This window comes from Lacerta agilis, chromosome 11, assembly GCF_009819535.1.
Source record: "Lacerta agilis isolate rLacAgi1 chromosome 11, rLacAgi1.pri, whole genome shotgun sequence".
NCBI classification, from domain to species: Eukaryota; Metazoa; Chordata; class Lepidosauria; order Squamata; family Lacertidae; genus Lacerta; species Lacerta agilis.
Genome location: NC_046322.1, coordinates 12,826,108 through 12,845,228, shown reverse-complemented (window position 1 = coordinate 12,845,228; position 19,121 = coordinate 12,826,108). Strand labels below are relative to the sequence as shown.

General features: G+C 40.7%; 1 protein-coding gene across 16 annotated transcripts in view; it reads left to right on the top strand.

Annotated features, from left to right (window-relative positions):
- The window catches only part of TCF4 (transcription factor 4), a 344,386-nt gene that overhangs the window by 218,233 nt on the left and 107,032 nt on the right, over positions 1–19,121 (top strand). The gene's annotated exons all lie outside the window — the stretch shown is intronic.

Sequence of the window (19,121 nt, the reverse complement as noted above, 5' to 3'; positions counted from 1 at the left end):
TGTTCCTGAATGGTAGAAAGAGGTGGTCTGAATGTATAAGAGGCCACAACTTTGCTGAAACTAAGCATGCCTTGTTCTGGTCAGTACCTGGAAAGGTGTACCACCTTGGATTCCATAACAGAAAAAAGTGTATGTAAGAAAATTAAACCAATAAAATAGTAATTCATTTGTGTACTCTCCGTACCCATACAGACTGGGTTGGATGAATGGAGAATTTCTGGAGTCAAGTTATGCTTAGAGGACACTAGTGGATAGTGGGGTTGACTTTTTGATGATTCCCGTCAGCCTCCATTTTCACCTCCCACACTGTTGTGGAAGTTTGGGGAGTCGACAGAAGCAGCTTTTCAATCCATGGAAGGAAAAGTCTGGGCCCATTCTATATGTGCCCCTCTGTTTCCTTGGCAGTAGTAGCTGGCATCAAAGTTTGCTGCCATCATCAGTGTCCCTGAGGGCTGCTATTCTTTTCCTTGTGGGGTGAATAAGAACTGTTTCTTACGTGCGAGAAAATAACAAAAGGGACTTAACCAAGAGAAGATGAACTTCTCTGCTGTTTCCTTGGTGTTTGCTTCAAGGCACCTGTTGTTGGGGAACTCTAGTGGGGAGAACACTGCTATACTCTTGTTCTGCTTCCATAGGCCTCTTGTTGTCCACTGTGACAAGAGGACTAGATGGGCCTTTGGAATGTCTACGTTTTCCCATTTCTAGGGGAGGGAGCATGCTGCCCCTCCCTGACAATTGACCGAAGCCCTCTTTCTATTTATAATAGAGGAGCATTAACTTATATGGGAGAAAGTGAGCAGGTTATAATTAGGACACTGCGTTTTGGAAACACCCTTCCCAACACAAGTGATCCTTGTGTCTTGAGGAGAGACTGGTTCTGCCACCTCTTTCAGCAGTCTTTCAAATCTCAGCCCTTTATTATTTTCTCATTGATATCAGTGGGCACTGGGAACTATTGAGAACCTAGGTCATCCCTTCCTGCAGACCCCTGCCCTGGGTTCCCTTTGATGGCTTTGCCACATATTGCAACAAGCACACAAATTCTGTGATCTGGCACATTGATATCTGTATCTATATAAATATGCAAAATTCTCTACATGTGCAATAAGAAAGCACATGTATGCACAGATCTGAGTGGTTGCCATTCTTTCCATTGCCAGCCATTTCTGGAATTATATCATGTACTTTTGCCCCAGAATATATATGCATTCTGAATCTGCATGAGATCGCATAATACTGTAGTCTGCATAAAAATGGACTGATCAGTGGGATAGATTAAATCTTGTTTTGCCATCTGAGATGGCTTAATTGACTAAGAGCACTGATCTTACTAGTTCCAAATTCAAACATCATGATTCACTTCTGTAAATGAGTTTATACCACCAAAGTCGATTTACCCAAGACCCAAGTGGGATTGGTTCTATTTATATTCAGTATTGCACTTGTGTTTTATTGCTTATAATACAGTACATGTTTTCTTACCATATTTTGTAGCTGGGTTTGGGGTGTGTGTGTTTGTGTGCGTGTGTTTACAAGGAAGGTTCTTTCATAAGGGACCCCCATATATTTGTGGTTGCCATGTTACTGTTCTTACACCAACTTGTGGGAGAGGTAGGAATTTGGTCTTGGACACCAAAATGAACTTCAAGGCACTGAGAGTGCCTCCAGAGTGCAGTGAGATCATAGAATTGTAGATCAAGTTCACACATTCAAAATCAGCTCTACTCCATGGGCCTATGATTGCACTGAGAGTGTAATTTGCAAACTGGCTTGTCCAAGATATAGCATGATGATGGAAATCACCACTGAAGTACTCGAGGATAGAGTGTTGGGCTGTATTCAGATGTCACACCGAACCATGGTTTGTTTTACATCTGAACACCTGAACCTATTTTTAAAAATGCTGAAGCGAAAGCAGAAAAATCAACTACTAAAATCAGTGAAAGTACCACTGATAGGATAAGAGAGGGAAGAAGTCCAGGTGCGTAAAGAAAAGAAAAAACAAAAAAAAAAACAAATCATGTCGGATGCATTTCATTACTCTACCTCAAGAGGCTGCTGCAACTGTAGAGGAGGTGGAGTTGCTGTACCTCAAGTCTCTGCTAAATCATGGAGATGAGAGTAAACTTTAAAAAGTTAAATGCTGATGAGATGGAAAATGAAAGCTGAGAAGCAGCTCTGAACCATGGTTTGGTGTGCTTTCTGAACTGAGCCCTTGATGCATTAAGAAGTTCAAGACATTTCTCTCACTCTTGTGAGCATCATCTGTTCTATCGATTGATTCTTCGTAGAATCCTTAAAATTTCAGTACCTTACATTCCTTTCTTTTCTTTTTAAAATCGAACTTTCAGTTTTCATGCTTGTAGAGATAAACTTCAAAATGTGTGTAATAATAAAAAAACCAACTTGCTGTTTTTCAAATGTCATGGCTTCTAATTGCATTTTATTCTAGTCCAAGGCAGCTGTTGCTGTTTTGCTTTTGCTTTTGGATATTTACCATGGAAGTATTGACCTTTGTAGCTCTTCCTTTTGAAAATTGTGATCATTTTTAAAATATAAGTCCCTACCTGACAGGTATTTGATTCTCCTTCCTCTTCTCCTAGAAGTCAGTGACTGATCTGGAAGGTTAAAGGGCCTCTGTTTTCTGAAAGCTTTCCTTTCCTTTGGCCGCACGTCTTGTCACCTGGGCAATCCAGAACCTCCACACACCCTGCCCAGGCTTGCATCCGAAGGAGGTCACTTTGGTGCTGCTAACACCGTGGTTTGTCCTCACCCCTGGAGGCATACTCCATTGTCTCTCGAGATAGACAGATGTCAACAACAAAATGATAGGAAACATACTGCTTAAGTAATACAAATAAAAACTTTTCAGAATGTTTCATGTTCAGAGAAAGCTCATCTTACAATTTTGCTTATAATTTTGTAGGTGAAATTCATCCATGTTCCAGCTGCCCCTCTCTAGATAGAAGACCAACTGTTTTGTTATGAACTAACTACAGTTTTCAGCACCTCTTCAAAGCCGGCTCCGCACCTGTAGTTCAGTGACTGAGTATCTTGCTTTGCATGCAGAATGCCCCAGTTTCATCCCCTAAGAAGTACTCCCTACTTGAATCCTCTGAGAGCCATTGTTGGTGTAGGCAGTCATGAACTAGATGGACTGGCTCAGTATAAGGCGACATCCTATTGCAGTAATCCAGTCTTGAGGTTAGCAGTGGCCAAGCTACCTCTGTCCAGGATGTGTTGGTGTACCAGCTATTTGAAAATGCTCAGTGCCACTAAGGCCACTCTGGTACCCAAACTGAAGCTATGAACACTCCCAACTCTGAATCTGATCATTTATGAGCGGTCAACCCATCTAAAAGTGCAGGAATGCCCACACCCTTGACATCAATAGCATCTCTATCCTGTAAGGATTCATCTTCAGTTTGCTGCAATTCCACTTCCTCACCTGATTGATTGAAATGTATTGCTGAGTGCCATCACCTTATTGATGATACTTCCTTCAAGGCAATCTCGCTCGGCTGTTTCAAGTTTATGTTAAAGCATGGAGGACAAGATAGAGCCCTCTTGAAACCCTTCAGCATAATTGCCATGGGGTCAAACAGAAGCACCACCTTCTGGAATCATCTCTCCAGGGTAGGAATGGAGCCACGCACCCACTGTGCATACAGGTCCCAGCACTCAGAGCCGAGCCTATCCAGAAGGATATCATGGTCAATGCTATCAAGCACACCACTAAGAGATCCCATAGAACCAACAGTGTTGTCCTCCACTATACCAAAACCAGGTCTGAAACCAGATTGAAACAGATCCAGGTAGTCCTCTGTTCACACAGATATGTCCTGTGAATTTCCACATCTCTGTCATTAATGAACCCAGCAGTTAAGAATATTTGCCACTTGCCCAATGACCCCTGCTAAATCCACCTCACAAAGGGGGGCAGATCATGATACCCTCTTTTTTTGGCAGGCACGCTATCATCAGTTGCCATGAACTATGGGGTTTCCCTGGAGTTAGATATGTGCTTTGTGCACCAATTTGCCACTGACCTAGTGAGGCCCCGAGGTAACTTGAATTGAAAATGGCAGCTTGTTCTACCAGTGAATGCCAGTCCTGCTGAGATCCCATTATAGATTTGGTGGAATTTCAGCAAAGGTAGTGGTGACAGATGAGGACATAGCCGACCTACTGTTTCGTTAGTGAGGAATATTAAAAGCAAAGATGGGAGAGGTGCAAGTTCAGTCTAAAGATGGAGTATATTAACTCAGTGGAAACAAACTCAGCTATAGAGGAGAGAAAGCAGAAAAGTGAGAGTTGTTCGAGAAAACAAACTGAGGGAGAGTGGGAAAATAACTAGTTCCGTGACTTTGCTCTCTTTTGGAGATGGTAAAACTTTTTAAGAGTAGCGAGTTAGTGTTCTTTGCTAACTCTACAGCAGTGCAAGTCGCATGCCACGGCAGTGTGTTGTTGAGCAGTTTGTAGTTTCCCTGTGTTCAGGTCAATTAATAATGTGTCAATTAATTTTGTGTCCATGCACCCATTTTTAGATAGGAACCTTCAGACATGAACTCCACAGCAGCTCCTTTAAATGAAAACTTGTGTCCCAAGGAGTCTTATAAAAAAAATAAGAGGCTGCAATCTGAAGAAGTAATTTATGTGCGAATGAAAGATTCATGCTTTCTTAGATGCTTTCTCTCTAACTTCTCCCACCCTGCCGAAGAAGCAAGCTCTGTTCCTCAGTGGCTTCTTGTCTGCTGAGCTACATAAACATCCTGACAAAGGCAGACCCAGCTGCTGCAGGGACAGTACTTTTCCTTGCTTGCATGTGACTTCTCGTGAGTCAGGGTCACAGGCTGCAGGACTTTCTATTGGGGAAGAGCCGTGGCTCAGGGGGAGAGCACCTGCTTTGTATGCAGACAATCCCATGTTCAATCTCCGGCATCCCCAGGTAGGGCAGAGAAACAGTCCTGCCTGAAAACACTGGAGAGCTGCTGCTAGTCAGTGCAGGCAGTACTGAGCTAGGTAAACCAGTGGTTTGACTCCGTACGAGGCAACTTCCTATGTTCCTTTGTAGGCTGTAAAACATGACACCACTTATTCTCATGCAGATGCTGAGATCGGACATGCAATGTGCCATTGTGTCATATACCTGTGTGATTATATCGTGGGGGCAAACATGCTCCTAGAAAACAGGTTGCAGAATTGCAGTCAGTGAGTGTTGGCATGGGTAATAGATACAGTCTCCCAATTTCTCCCTCTCTGTGTCTGTCTCCGTCTCACAGTCTTGGCTTTAAGAGATGCCTTGCTGCTGGAAACCAAAATAAGTGACAAATAACCCCTATGAAAAAAGTGGAAAGGAGCCTGTCGCTGTGAATTTGTATTCTTTAAAAAGTTTGGAACCTTCCGCTTTAAAATGAAGCAATTTGTAGAAGAGACTCTAGATACTACATTGTGTGTTTTGTTGCGTGATGAGCTTGTACTTGTGTGGCTCAAAATAAATAACTAGACCTGGAAGTAGCAGTTGTGACCATTGCATCCTGTTTCTCAGCAGCTACTAGCATAGGTGCATCGCTGTTAGGGCTCTGAGTTTTGCTTAAACATAGACTCCCTCTTCAGAGGAATATAGGTAATGCAGGGGACAAAATTTCTTAGAGGCAGAGGTTTTTAACTGTCAAATATATACGGGTAGTTCTGTTGCATTCCTTATACTGAAATGGTGTATTTCCCAGTACTTTTATGTTTTAGGAAACTATTATATTAAAGGAAGCCCACAGTAAGTTTAAAATATTTCTAATATTTGTTTATTTTTGCATCTTACTTAATAGTGGGCTTCTTGGAATATGAGCAGTGATGATGATTTTTAATTCTCCTTGCAGTCTCACGAGAGCACAGGATTCGAGAATTGTTATACTTGTGAGATACTATTTCAAGGAAGCCTGAAGTGAAGTCAAACTGCACTTTGTGCCGAACAGCATCTCAGTTTAGCTTTTTAAAATTATATTCCAGTTGTTACTGCGGGGCCCGATCCTGCATAATGTATGTCAAACATCTGTTAAGGAATTTCTCGAAGCTCATGCAAGACTTTCTGTATGGCTAGACTTTAGCCCATAAATGAACCAGATCCTGCACAAAGATCTAATACTGTTGATTCTTTTTCTTCTTCTTAATTATGTGTTGCAGTTGAAACAGAACATATAGTGTTCTCAACCGATTAAAAGAAATGGGAAGTTTTTACGAATGTACGAATGGGGAAAATGGAAATTGTACTGTACAATAATGTACCTTCTTAACTGTACAGACAAGTATGAAGTTGTAAACGAGATGTACACAGCAGGGACATTTTCTGCTCTCATGGGAGACATCCATAGAATCCCCATTGTGGTTGCATGAGTGTAAGGGAACTTGGCATTTAATCCTCTCCTTGAACTTATACCCTCAGGGAATGATTTCTAATACAAGAGATTTAGAGGTATAAAAATAACTACTTTCTGTAAGCACTAACACCAGATTCTTTTTACTGTGTTTTAAACATTCCTGCTTGACTTTAGCATCTTCATATTGTTGATTGGTGTGGGGCATCATAACTCAAGTGAAGAAGCTATTAAGAAATACTGTTTTTATACCTCCTTGTCTTCAGTTATATCTTATGGATATTTTTTTATATCTATAAAGCTTTTTAGGTTACTGTTTATTTGTAACTATTCCAGTTCGTTTTGGAATTTCATTTAAAAAAGAAAAAAGTTGCAGTCGTAGATAAACCTTTGCTTAGGAATGCCAGATCAAACCGATGAAAACTAAAGGGCAGTGTGGTGTTATTGTAGCCATGCATGGTTTTGATTTGTAATCCTAATCTGAAATAAGACGTTAATGACTGATTATTTGATTTCATTTATTTTATTTGTATGCCACTTTTCGTTCAAAAGAATCCCAAAGTGGCTTACAATCGATCAATATATTAGCAATGTGATGTTACATAATAGAACATCACAAATACAGCATAAATCATATAAAATAATCGGTGAAACAATTACAATCTATAAAACACTGTTAACACTGCCATTCAGGGATAGGAAGAGCCTTTCCAAATACTGAAGTGTAAATCAAGGATCAGAAGCTAAAAGGGTTTTTGTCACCTTTATTTACTTTCTGACCTGCTTGCATCTTTGTAGAAAACGCTTCTCTTCATTTACTTACACAGAAATTTCTGCTTCGGAGTGTTTTGACCCAAAATTTTAAACTTTCTAAATTGAACTCTTGTGTCAGTCCAGCAAATTAATGCTGCATTTTGGGTGCACAACATCACTGACCCCATTCCATGATGCCAGGCACGTTCTCTGAGAGCATCCATTCATTCATCAGAGCCTCGTTTGGGGGTCTGATCTGGTGCATCTCATGTGCTCAAGTCACACAGCAAGCAAGCACACACACTCACTGACTCTCCACCAGCCCAAGGGATAAAACAAAAGAATCATCTGCATGAAGACGACACTCAGAAACCTTTTGCAAAAAGATGTATTTCGTCCTTGCAAGACAAACTGTTTCTCACACCTTTAAAAATGTGTTATAATAGGACCACTGGAGGCTCCCCTCAGAATGTGCCATAATAACTGGGCATAATAATTCTCCCATTGGAATCCATCAATGCTGTTCTTTAATTGGCTGCTTGATGCCCCTCTTCCCTGAGTGCCGTAGGACACACTTTGCTTGCCTCCTGCCTCCGAAGCAAACCGTCTTTTGCACCCATTTCTTTGCTTTATCACCAACTAGAATCAAAGATCCAGCTGGGCAATTGAAAGCGTTAATTTATATCACACACACACACATATAGTTTTAAAGAGTTTATTATTTATTTTGCAGTTATGAATCCCTGGTAGATAATAGGAGTATTTATACAGATGTTTTAGGTGCATTCAAAGAGCTTCTTGTTTCTGTCAGCATCATTCCTATGCTGTTATTTCTTTTTAATGGTTTCCGAAAATTCTTAAGCAGGACAGCTTGCCAATGATACAGGGATGATGTTTTAAAGGGGGTGAAATACCTTGTCAGTTACACCAGATTTGCACACTACGTATTATTTCAGTGTTTCTCTGGGGGCAGGGAAATCCGTTTCCCCAACGAACATCTGCAACTTAAGCGACAATGTAATGTTAAAGAGTACATGGTTAATGTCTGGTTTTGGCAGACTTGCTTCCACTCCTTTCACACCGGTAATTTTTAAGTCCCCTTAGATTGTTGCACGTTGTCCGTTTCACAGAGGTCGGATCTTTTTCAAGGAAAGTTCAGCAGCCCCAGAGTAGATTCTACACAGGCAGCCGTCATTTGTTGCCAATGCCACCTTGTGGATTACAAAGGATATTGATTTGTTAAACGAAGTTACATGTAAATGTGGCTCTTTCCTTGCAACCCACACTCTGGCGAGGGCGTGTTATAGTTCTCAACTGGATCCTTTTGTTTTCTGCATGACACTTCATTTCTCCACTCACAGTTCATTTATGATTCTGATGAGAATGCCCCCCCTTTTTTTCAAGAAACACACATTTCACTTTTTGACCTAGAAGCATCTGTTAGATTTTTAAAAAATAATTAAAAAATACTACTTTGGCATTCTGGAAGTGTTAATGTCTTTCATATCTGTTTAATGCTATTTAGGGATATTTACGATCACCTCTTGGTTACTTGGGGTAAAGTGTGTTGCATTCCCCCCCCCCAATAGACAGGAAAGCATTCGTATGAGGAAACAGATTGCTTTAAACATGTGCTTCCTGTTACAGTAAAGAGAACAAATTAGATTTAGCACTGCCTAATGAATGCACAAATGTGTACGTTTAAGCTTTTAAAAGCCTTACATTCATTTCAGGTCTTAACAGAAACTGAGTGTTGCCTCTCAGGTTACGGCACAGTAAACCTCGAAGGAAGAAAATTTATTCAAAATTTTATTTCTCTGATGAAGAAAGTTCAGTCCATAGGATTTCATCGGAACGGCAACATAAAGGAAAAGTTTATTTTTAGGGAGATTTGTGTGTTAATGTGGCTGGTCTATTATTGGTATTAAAAGGAATGAAAAGACGCATGCCTTTTAAAACTTGAGTCTCTCTCTCTCTCTCTCTCTCTCTCTCTCTCTCTCTCTCTCCCCACCCCCATTATTTTCAGCACATTGCATTACTCCCCCTGATTTAACAAAGTCACTTTCTCATTCCTATCTCTCTCTCTCTCTCTCTCTCTCTCTCTCTCTCTCTCTCTCTCTCTCTCTCTCTCTCTCCCCACCCCCATTTCAGAGTTCTGAGCTCTTCATCTTTAGAGCTCTGTTCAAAGGAGGGTCCAACCGACAATCCTTCTTGTGTTATTATTATTATTATTATTATTATTATTATTATTATTATTATTATTAGGATATCAAAATAGCCTTGTTTATATTATCACAGCAGGGTAGAAGGATTTTCCCTAGCATACTACCCCTTGTTGGAACTGGCATGCACAAAGTGGGCATTCTGGCACCAACATGGTTTTTTTTTGGGTTTTTTTAAAGGAGAAAAGAAATCACACAGGAAATGCAATTGTCACCACTAGCTTACCGTCCCATTTTTTGTAGCTATAATAGACCTAATATTTCTCTCTCTCTCTCTCTCTCTCTCTCTCTCTCTCTCTCTCGTGATCAGAACCTCTGCTTCTTTTTTATTTGGGTGGGCACACACCCATTTTACACAGATACATATACTGTAAAATGAAAAGGCAACTGAAAATCTTAACAAGCAGAAAGGGTGGTTTTTTTGTTTTTTACTAGTATATCCTTAATATGTTGGAGACATTTAAAATGTAACATGAGCTACAAAGGTTAACATTGTTGCATAGATAGACCATTTAATTACCCCCCCCCCCTTGCAATCACCTTTGGAGAGAGTATTGCCTTTTTCGCTATCTACACTGAAAGAGAAGGCTTGCTGCAATAAGAACCTGCATAGGAATTGTTTCAGATGCTTTCTTTTCATCGCTTTATTGTTTTTCTTTCAATATGCATCTGGGATGGATATTAAAAGGCAATGCTCACCCGCCCCGCCCCCCGAGCATTCCCAGCCTTGTTTTCTAAATCTGCTTCTTGCAAAGTACATTTAAATGAGCAAATCTGGTGTGGCCACTCACCATCAAAATATTAGCAAGCTTGGAGTGAAAATATTGTTTTCATTCAAATGGCTAGAAAGAATTCAATTCAGCAGTAAGTTGTCTGTGCAAAGAATAAACTAGTAACACCCCCCCCCAAAAAAACAAAGTCAGAAGAACAATGTATATTCCAAAATCTTTGCAAGTTATGTGAACTGGTTTTCGAATACAGTTTGTTTGATAATTAGTGTGCATCTCATAAGACTTTGATAGAATCATGTTTAACCTTTCTTTTACCACATTCTCACTTCAAATTAGCACTCCATTTATCCTTTCCCAATAATAAAGCAAATATTTTTAACCTTCTCCATGCAACAGGTTTCTAAAAGGCTAAAAGTATACTGCAGGTTTTCAGAAAAATCTTCATTTTTCTTACATTTTAAATGTTCTGTTTGTGCAAAATTTTTGAGAATCACCATAAGGGCTTCTTTGCATTTTTAATTTAGTAACTAACATATGAATAAATTTGCATATTAATTAGTTGCAGATTAAATCATGCATACATAATTGCCTCCTTACTGTGTTTAATGTTTGTCAAAATCTCCAGCCTGGTTTGATGGATGTCGTATGAAAGATTACAATTTGATGTACCCTTGGAAGTATTTACACCAATAATGCAGGATTCTTAATAGCAGAAATCTCTAGTTATATACAGTTACTAACAAAACATGTAAGATAGGTGCATGTCCCCTTTGACTAGGTTTTTTTTTTCCTTGCACCAAATCATTTACTATTCATAATCATTAATGCATCTCCTAATTATACAGCATATGTCTGTTAACTATTTCACTGCCATTTTCACTGCATCAGTATTTGGGGTTTTGATTTTTTAAATATATACAGTATATATATATATATATGATTTGAATCATTTCACTCCATTTTTCAACTATTTATCACAATTGTTTGCACTTCACATAGCTTCGTCTGGCACAGAATATTTTGCAGAAGAGCTTTAAAAATGTTGTGATGTGTTACTTGGGTTCAGGCAATAATCAGATCTCAGTTAATAGCTGCCCACTGAAAGACATAATCAAGGGCAAGCCAAGTGCAAAAATCTTAGCTACTGAAAACATCTCCAAAGTGATGCTAAATATCTCTGATTTAAACCCCATAAAAGCCAGGGTGGTGTTAAAAACAGGGAGCCAAATCACAGCTGCTTGCAACCACTTTACATGGGCAATTAATTTGCTTTTAGAAAAGTCCACTATAAGTGAGTAGAAGGCCGGATGGTGGGAGCTGTCGTTGCTTTCATTTCAGCTCTTCTTCCCTGTACATACTGATTACATCCCACATAAGTTTTAGAAAGAAGAATTCAATCTTAACATTTGTTTTCTTTTAGAGTGGGCATGAAAAAAAGTGGAATTGCAGAATTCACATCTTTTTTCTTTTTCTTTTTTTAAAAAAGATACTTTTCAGTCTCCTTTCAGGGCAAAAAATAATAATAATCCTGACATGTCTCATAAAAGACGGGTTTAGGATTGTGATGAACCATTCCCACCCATGTCTTTATCTGAGCCAATCCCAACATTTCTTCACCAGTTACAGTCTCTTCATCTCAACAGCAGGGGCTAATTATAAGAGAGTGGACATGTTGGACTCCAGCCTAGGAAATCAAGTTATACAAGTTCTGCAAACTTATTTGGTGGCTTGAGGAAGCCACAACATCTCAACCTATGTTCTCCACCTGTAAAACTGGAAATAGTACCAACAGCACAATGTATTTGCAAGAATGAAAAAATAATAATGTTGTGAAGCTCATTGCATATTGCAGTTGTTGTAGCCACACTCAAATACATTTCTGATATAATAATGGTGTGGTTTAAAGCTACCATGACAAATTGATGGCTGTGGAAAATATTTCATTGCGTAAGCCACTTCCTTCTGCACCAAGTCTTGCGGTGCATCGTTTCATGCTGAAATTGGCTTTATAGGGGAGAGTGGACAGGGATATGGAAGCTCTGAAGACAGGGGTACATGACAAACTATTGACTTCATAATTGGGTGATTCCTGCATGCTTTCTAATAGTGTAATATATGTATGTGGGTTCTGTCACCTGTGATGCAATAGCTACTTTGTGTGTGTGGTATCAAATTACCCTTGTTCCATTAGCTTTTTATGCTTGTGCAACAGAACTTTCCCCTTCTCCTTTCCAAATCTGCTCTGGGGTAGAGGAACCCCCTAGAACAGATTTAGGGAGAGATGGAAGAAAGGGGGAAAGTTCAGTTGTACAAGAGTAAATCCTTGCACTAATGGAACAGGTGGAAAAGCGCTACTTTGGATACAACCCTGTGCATCTCAACAGGTTGATATTACAGTGATATGTTGATGAGCACCAACACACCTCTTGTTGTATGAAATCTAAAGTACGATCTGGTTTCTTGGTGGACTGCCTTCCAGCATTAAGCTCGGCTTTCACCCTTTTTATGGATCATTCCATCTAGGGCAGTCTTCACCAACCTGTTGCCCTCCATAACAGCTGTTATGGACTACAGCTGTTGGTTGTTGCATACAAAACACCTGGTGGATGCAGAGTTGGTGAAGGCAGGTCTAAGGTGCTGGTTTTGTTTTATTAAACTTCTGCCTAAGTAAGGCTATGCATGTCTATTAAAAGTCCACTTCAGTGGGACTTGCTTCCTGTTATTTACATACAAAGGAGGAGCTGAGGTCTCTAACAAGTACCTGAGGTCAGTGATGGAATGGACCTGAGTTTGCTCTTGGATTGTAAGGTAGTGGCTGTGGCCAGGATTGATTTTGTATAGTTCCAGCTGTACCCTTTTCAAGAGGAGAGAAATGTAGCCACTGTCAAATGCTTTGGTCACGGCCAGATTGTTCCAACAAGCTCTACATGCAACTTCCTTTGGGAAGTGCCGTTGAGAACTGAAGCTACTGCAGATTGCTGCAACTAGAATAGATTAAATTAGCGAAAAATTAACCAGGATTCTCCAGATCTAACCCTGATTCCACCCCTAAACTTATATATAACCTGAGGAGACGTAACCTTTATATAGCATATTTCAGTTTTTTAGGGTATGGATAAAAATGAGAACAGCTAAAAGCAGGAAAAAATAATAATTAAAAAACTATTAAACATTGATAGATTTTTAAATTTTTAATGTTGTGTGTGTGTGTGTTTATGTAAAATAACTAGCACTTTGAATTGTGTCCATAAACAGACTGGTAGCCAGTCTTGACCCTTAAACAAAGTTGGCCTGCCCATGAGGCACAGTGAAGCAGCTGCCTCGGGCGACAGGTCTGGCCTCCAAGGAGTGCATCGCTTGCCGCCTCCTGCGCTTGTCAGTGCATGGGGGACTGTAGAGGTAGAGGCAGTGGTGGTTGGGCTATGGAGGAGGGAGTGGTTGAGACGGGCAGGTGGCATTTTCTGTTTTGCCTCAAGCAGCCAAACATCTTGGGCTGGCCCTGAGTAGAATTGTCCTCACGTTGCAAAGGGGAGGCAGAGAATTGTGGCTTGCCAAAGGTCAGCTGTTGATACAGCTGGCTAAGTGGAGATTTTGAACTCACAAGCAAGGAATGGGGCATAGGAAGCTGTCTTAAACTCAGAAACCTTGACCCATCCAGCTCGGTGTTGTCTACACCGACTGGCAGCAGCTCTCCAGCATTTCTTCCCGAGATCTCTTCTACTGTACTTTGAAATTCCAGGGACTGAATCTGAGACCTCCTGTTAGCAAACCAGATGCTCTATGACTGAGCCATGATAATAAATTACCTACAACGCAAGTGACACTGCCCTACCCTTTTACCACTTCCCTGCATGAGCTTAACTACTTAACTTCTTGCACTTTGTACAGCCCTCCTCAGGTGTTCTCCCTCATACAATTACCACTGTTTTATGGGAAGCAGAGGGGCTGCCGCTCCTTCGCGCATCACCAGCACCACCTTCACAACCCTCCACACCTGGTGGCTGAATGTCTGTAGCCAGGAACCTTTTCTACTCGACCCTGTGTGACTAGAAAGCTGATATTCTCGGGTTCAAAATTATTCTGGGAGCCTACATGAATGAAGCAGGCTAGTTCAGCACCAAACTATGGGAAACTGTGGGAATGGTGATGGAGGGACAGAAGAAGAGAACACATCCCTGATCCTTATCTCCCATCATAGTAATTGTGAAAGGCGGGCATCCCCAACCTGCAGCCCTTCAGATGTTTTGGCCTACAACTCCCATGATCTCTAGCTAACAGGACCAGTGGTCAGGGATGGTGGGAATTGTAGTCCAAAACATCTGGAGGGCCGAAGGTTGGGGGTACCTGGTGTAAGGAGAAGAATACCTGAATAGGGCTTGCATCATTCAGGACAACCACGATAATAAGTTTAAGCAGAGTCTTAAGACACCATGAATGCAATAAGAGTTTGGCTTTGTGGACTTAGCCTTCTAATCTCAGCTGAGTCGTGAACCCATTTGGTAACCTTCACAACCATCAGCTTCAGTATCCCTATCTATAAAATGGGCGTAAGGATGGCCTGACCACAGGATTGTTGTGAGGGTGAACAAAGTATGCTAAGTAAGTAGAAAAGAGAGGAGCAGCTCTTTTTCAAACATGCACAGTAAAAGTGTTATAAAACTGGAAGTCAGAACAGTTTCCATTGTCTACAGACTAAAGGAACCCAAACCAAACACATTTCAGCATATCCATCCTCCTTTTTAAATTAGATTTCACATTGCAAAATAATAATAATAAAATGGCGCAACTGTGTTGTAGTTTCCTTATACAGATTCCTCTAATCAGAGAGGAATGTAACTACTTAATACTCACCACTACTTATCCTCCTGCACAGTACAACTTTGAGTTAAGCCACAAAAGAGTGTTTAAATGCTGTTAAGGGACAGATCTACAAAAACAAATTCAAGGCCAGGCCAACAAAATCCAATACTGGTGAAAGCTGGTTTCACCCCTCTTGAATTCCTTGTGCTAAATTCCATTGCCATGTAACAGCCAAGTTCTATCTTGTTAAGTTACATTGGCCGTAATACTAGTCTACCATAAACAACATAACTGGCAAACCATTTCAGTAGCTCGACCGATAATGTTCTTCCCTTCTGATTGAGAGTATTCATTGACTGTATTCACAGTTCTTGTCTTTTTCCCCCCTTTTGTTGCTTCCACTGTCTTTTTCTTGTTTATGTCTCAAACTACAATGCTCTTTGGATCCTTTGTTGTTATGTATGTAATAAAGCGACAGGTATGTCCTTGGTTATAAGTGCGGTTTAGCAGTAGATACCAGTACTATAATATTATTTGTCCCTTTGTTTTTGTTTTTTATTCCACTCCATCCCCAAAACTCGTGGTTGGTAGTTACATAAAAATCTCAATTAATGCATCACAATTAATTCCAGTAACATCTGAAAAACCCACATATTTGAATGCAAAATTATCAGACTGGCTGAAACCCATCTCATCCTCCTCTCTAGTCTCTCCTGATTCATTGTCTCTCACCTGTCACACAAGTCTGTAGTACTTGGCATCCCATTGATGGCACCACATGTCCTCACACACACTGCTTAAATTTATCTTGCATGCTACAGTGATGTCATAACATAATTCAGTTCTGCTTACAGAAGGATTCTATCAGCATTACCAGTGTTTATTGCTGCAATTTTCTTGCATGCAATGAAATGCATCCTAATGACGTGGCCAAAAGTTGCAAACCAAGAAAGTGAGACATAGGCAGCGTGCAGTCCATGGTGGGGAACCCTCTTCAGTCTGGGGCCTGCATTGTCTCATTGGCTCTCTTCCAGGGGCTGCATACCAGTAGATGGTGCAGTTCTCCAATCCAGCCAAATAAAAGTTGACAAGTTTCTTCGCATGCATGTGTGCATGCCCGCACCTCCATATTCTTTCTCGTCAGCTATCACAGTTCAAGGAAACATTCCAGAAAGGCAAAAGCAGTTAATGAGGGTATGGCCTCCTCGAGGTGATGTGGTCTCAGAAGAGTTTCAAGGCCAAATAATGAGGTGCAGAGGATCTGAGATGTCCCACTCTTGGTGTACCTCATAGTCTCTTGAGCTTGTGTCAAGTGGGTCCCTGCTTGCCACATCTGATAAGTTAAATGTTCACTGTCATCCTCTCTTAGGCAGACTCTGTCTTCAGGTTAAGCAGACACTGGCTTGAGCTAAACAAGAGTTTATTATTTATTAATTATTGAATTTATATACCACCCTATACCTGGAGGTCTCAGGGCGGTTCGCAGAACCTGCAACCAAAATGCAGTGCTATGGGAATTTAACTACCTACCGATTTCCCACCCCAGCTGAAGCATAAACAATGCCTGTTAAGGATAGCTAGCACCTGATACTCATTCCACTAGTTAGTTGGCATTTTAGTCTCTTTAAGGATGCTGTTAAAATTCAAGCTCTGGTCCCTTCAACATGTTTTTTCTATGGTTGAATATGGTCTCCTCTACTTGAGAGTTGGTTGGACTTCTTGAACGCTGAGATCCATCCCTACTCTGATTGGGTGGCATATTGTAAGCAGTCTGGTGAGCAGATGGACCATCCTCCATTATAGAGTGGAAGGCCTTTTTCATCCTCTTCGCCAGTCATCTGATAATCGGGGCATGGCTTTATGTTCCATGTCAGCACCAACTTTCAGGTTCCCTATGCTGTTGGGAATACAATCTTCCATGTTTCAGCTTTCTCTTGGCTTTTATGAGCAGCATAGTGAAAAGAAGAGAGTGGCAAATGAATATTTCAGAAATAGAGTTCGTTTAAAATAGATTGACTGCAAATTATATTTTAATGTTGTTTGGATATGCATTTACTTTTCATGAAAGGTGACAGGATGATGTCAAAGAAGAATGAAGCACAGAAAAGGGGACAGCTTTTGCCTTAATAGTTTCGCATGCACCAATATCTTGGTTGGGTCTCGGCCCATTCAGTTCTTAGCATTTCTGCCATGGATGCTAACAAGATAACAAGACCAATCTTTCATGGTTCTTTTTCTCAAGCCTGTGAATACTGAACAATCAGTTCATTTCACTAAAGCAGGCCTGCATGCAACCACCAGGCATTTATTGTAGTCTGCTGGATTCTTGACACACACACACCCTACACATTTATGCAGACCCAGAGCCACAGATCATTTGCTTTGTATGCAGAAAGTCCAAAGTTCAATCCTTGGTAGGTCTAGGCAAGGTTTGGAGAGATCACTCTCTGAAACCCTGGAGATCTGTTACCAGTAAGTATAGGCAGTACTGAGCCCAATGAGACATGGCGTTGTAGGCATTCTCAGACATCCAACTGCATCCTTTTCCATGTACCTTATGGGTTGATCTTAAATGACAAATGAAGCTTCTTACTTACTTTTGTCCGGAAATGCTATACTGTGCTAAACAAGAGACATGATAGCCCAGCCATAACTAGCTTATAAAATGAAAGTCAGGTTGGTGAATTAGAAATACTGAGCAAAGTAGTTCCTGACAAAGTGTTTGCGGTAACATGGTATCTCCCACTTTCTGTGTCACGTTGGATAAAAGCTCATATTAAAACAAATTTGTCCACACTTGTTGCATATAAATATATTGATAGGGCGAGAGTGGTTATAGATCGCACCTAATGATTCTTGTTTTGTAGTTTCTGAGCTGGAAAGTGGTGCAAAGCACTGAAAATAGGTTATTAGATTTATATTTTTAAAGCTAGATTTCAAAACAGGGTAAGGTTAAACATATTGTAAAGTGATAGACTACTCATAGCCATTCACAGGCTAAAGTATTAGCCCCAGAGTTTTCCTCCAATTTTTATGGGGATGCAGCAAAAAATGTCTTCCTGCAATATTGGATTCATCTTTCTTTCCCTTTTCCTTTTTGAGTGGGTGAATAGACAGATTTTAATAATTTTTATTTCTTACCTTTAAGTATGAGGTGGTTGATGCTTTCTATATCTTCTTCTTCAAAGAGGAGAAAAACCTTAGGCCACCTCCTATGCAAAATTGAGAAATGAAAATTCACCCACCTCCCTGAATGTCCCAGAACGTTTCCTCCACTTTTAAGGGGGATGCAGAGCCCTGTGTAAATGTGATGGGTTGTGAAACAGACATTTGTACTACAATAGTGTGGTGTAGTGGTTAAGAGCGGTGGACTCATAATCTGGGGAACCGGGTTCGTGTCTCCACTCCTCCACATGCAGCTGCTGGGTGACCTTGGGCTAGTCACACTTCTCTGAAGTCTCTCAGCCCCACTCACCTCACAGGGTGTTTGTTGTGGGGGAGGAAGGGAAAGGAGATTGTTAGTCGCTTTGAGATTCCTTAGGGTAGTGATAAAGCGGGATATAAAATCCAAATTCTTCTTCGTTGTCTTCTTCTTCTTCTTCTTCTTCTTCTTCTTCTTCTTCTTCTACAATAGCAACAACTATAAACTGAGAAGAGCTGCATAGCACATTCCTGGGTATGTTTTTTCTACAGCACAAGGATGCACTATTGATGGATGCAGATCCACTCTAGTGACCTTAAGACTGAGTTGAAGTGCCCAGGTGCTCTTTTGCGCTTTTATTTTGGCTTACACCAAAGTCTAACACCTTTGCCAAGGCATTGGTTTTATGCTTTTCCATGATGGGGAGGGGGGAAACTGCTTCAGTCAAGAGCTCCGGGTATTATGGGACCTCTTCTCAACCAGCTCCTCCACCGTGGAATTGTCAAGCTATTCCATCAACGTAACTTACAGAACAATGGTTGTACACCGTATGCTTGTGTTACTGTCCAGACCCCAGGACCAGTGTAAACCAGATGTGAATTAGGATGCACGTTCAAATGCAGGCACCACCCACTGCTTTCAATAAAGTGTGCATTTGGGTGTGCATATCCATTTTTAACATGTCTCCCTGGTGAGCTGGCACAGGTGTTTGTACATCCAGACCCTAACAGCTTTTTCCTGGTGCAAAGTACAGTTGGAGAGAAGCTGCATTTAGGATAACAGTCCACAGCAAGAGAACTTGCATACCCCTGTCAGAAATCAT